The sequence below is a fragment of the Rhinolophus hipposideros genome (genome assembly GCF_964194185.1).
Source record: "Rhinolophus hipposideros genome assembly, chromosome: 3".
In the NCBI taxonomy this organism is placed as follows: domain Eukaryota; kingdom Metazoa; phylum Chordata; class Mammalia; order Chiroptera; family Rhinolophidae; genus Rhinolophus; species Rhinolophus hipposideros.
Genome location: NC_138049.1, coordinates 28,475,985 through 28,479,014, shown reverse-complemented (window position 1 = coordinate 28,479,014; position 3,030 = coordinate 28,475,985).

The window sequence follows — 3,030 nt, the reverse complement described above, 5'->3', positions numbered from 1 at the left end:
TCCCACCTCTGTGAAAAACTTTCTTTACTTGTCTTCTAGGATACTCCACCCTACTGTTTGCTGGCTGCTTCATTGGCTCCTCCGTCCCGGTCTACATTAGCAATTCTTTATCCTGTCTCTGACCTAACTATTGGACAACTCAGGTTTCATTCCCTGGATTTCTTCTCTATCCACACTCACTCTCTTGGTGGTCTCATATATATATGGAAGGCTTCCAGATTTTAATTTCCATTGCAGACCTTTCCCCTGAACACCAAATGCATATACCCAACAGCTCACTTGACTTCTCTACTTGGATGACTAATAGGCTTTTCTAGCAAAACTTCTGGTCTTTCCTCAAAAAACTTAACTCCAGACCTGATTCCTCCCCATTGCAGTAATGACAGTTCTATTCTCTTAATTGCTCAGGCCAAAAACTTGGGAGTCACGCTTACCTCCTCTCTTTCTCAGCAAATCCTTGTGTTGCTACCTTCAACATACAGTTAATGTGCAGTGTTCTCTGACCACCTTCATTGCTTCCATTTTAGTCTAAGTCACTTTTAATCTCCCACTTGGGATAGCTGCAGTTGCTTTCTAACCAGTGTTCCTGTTTTTACCATTGACTCCCAACAGTCTGTTCTCCCAAACAGCAGCTACAGTGATCCTTTGAAAATTTAAATTAGATCATTTTACTTCTCTGCTCAAATTCTCTAGTTGATTTCCATTTATTCAGAGTAAAAGCTAGTCCTTCCAATGACATATAAGGCCTTATATAATCTGACTCTGCTACTTTTACAATTTTTTTCCTACTTTCTTCCCTCATTCACTTTACTTGCTTCAGGACCTTTGCACTTGCTGTGCTTTCTGCATGGAATAGTCTTTCATATGCATTTGCTTACCTTGCTCTTTCATTCCCCTCAGGTTTCTGCTCAGATGACACCTTATAATTAAAGAATTCCCTTGATTACCCTACTTAAAAGAGAAACTCCTGCCCATATTAGGACTCCTTTCTTTCTTCTCCACTTTCTTCCTCAATTTTTCTCTGTACCACTCTTGCCATCTGACATCCTACATTTAAACGACTTACTTGTGTATTATGTCTTCCTCTGCTAAAACTTGATTTTTCTTTTTATAAATGGGGAGATAAGGGAGGCCTTTCTGAAGAAGTAATTCTTGAAGTGAGATATGGAAGAAGAGGTGGAGAAGTTGAATAGGCCAAGAGAAGATAAGGTTCTTCCAGGCAAAGGGAAATACACATACAAAGGTTTTTTTTTTTCCTGTGGGAGAAAGCATGGTGAGAATATGGGACTAACAATGCCCTCATTCCCTCATATTACTGGCCTTCCCTCTGATTGCTGAAATTGTGGCCACCAGAGCTACCAGGCTCAGTTCAACACAATGATGACCAGAAAGAAACTCTGTTAGTCTCTCTTGTCCCAACTTAAAAAAGTCCAGGAAAGGACTTTGATGAGCCCTCTTGGGTCAGGGGACTAATTGGAGGAGTGGAGTGGTATGCCTGGGCCAGCTTGGGTCACTTCCTCACCCTACACCAAACCTTGTGGCCAAATACTGTGGGTTCCATAAAGAGATGGCAGCTACCACTCAAACTCCATGTTACAATGGTGGAGAGACATGTTTCTCCGAGAGAAAATGAGGAAGATACACTGACTGGACAAAGCACTGACGTATGAGGGATTTTTTTTCTTTTTCTTTTTTCTGCAGTTCAAGAATCAAAAGGTTGGGGACATAGTATTCAAGAAAGCAAGGAGATGTCACCATGCTGGATCTCTGGGAGGACAAAAACAAAACAAAACAAACAAAAAAACTTAGTTTTCTGTCACAGGAAAGAGCAAGCCAGTTTTAAGTTAATTTCTGCTCCGTTGATAAATGTACTGTACAATTCCCAGGGAAATCTGTTGCATATAAAAACTATGTGTTAATGGGGCCTCATGGAATTAACAAGATGGGATGTGTCCTTATTTGAGGAGAAGAATTTTGAAAGCTACAGGAGCAGCTGTTAGATGATGTATGGTGATTGCCAAATCAACTGGGAGTTGGGAGTTTTTCAGAAAAAGAGAGAGAAGTTGATAGGCAGCTATCAGGAAAATGTTAGCACTATTTTTTTTTTACTCACATCTCGAGCTTGTGCTCAGTATTTCCGATTTGCTTGTCTACATCCCTTTTCCTCCATTCTGTGAGTTTATGGAGAGGCTGGCCCAAAAAACCGTATTCGTGAGCATCCCATTGTTTACTAATGAGAGGTACCAGCAGAGTGGGAAGGCAATAAGTCTGGGGTATTTAGTCTGAGGCCCCATGTTGGTTCACCCTGGTCCTATACAATGATAGGGCAGTCCCTCCTCTCTCCAGGGATAGTATCACCTTTCTGCTATTGCTGGCCCTGGGATCCTGTGTCATTCCTTACAGTTTCTCCAAACACTGCTTACTCCTTTTGTAATCAATCCTTTCATTATACTCTGCTCAGTTATCCAATTTATTTCCTGCTGGGACCTGGGCTGATATAAGGACATAAGGTATTCTAACAATTTTAGGGAGCTAAAGAGGATTGAGGAGATCGCAGAATGTTTTGTGGAATTTGTACAGAAGCACAAAGACAAATCTAAGGAGACTGAAGTTCTAATGCAAAATGCCCAGCAGAGAACACATACCCACTGACACTAGACATGTGCAAATAAAGAATAAAGTAGCCTGATGTCAAATGGACCGAGTCTATGCTGATCATTGCAAAGATAGGAATCTGAATCAGGATACATTTTGGAGAAATTTACAGACCGATGATGTGCTTTCCTCAATATGAAGTTCCAGCCAATCAAAGGTTCATGGAAAGGTGATAATAACTCACTTTTTCTATTCCCTTGGCATCTGCACTCTCCAGCCTTAATATCTACTTCTTTGTTACTTTCATTTAGCATGTCCTGTGATTCTTGCATGATATTGATTTGTAAAATAGGATTAACAAACAGGCCACCACCAGTTCCCTGTGTCAGAGTAGCTCTGAAGGGGAAGACATCTGTAAGGGATAAATGAGAGGGA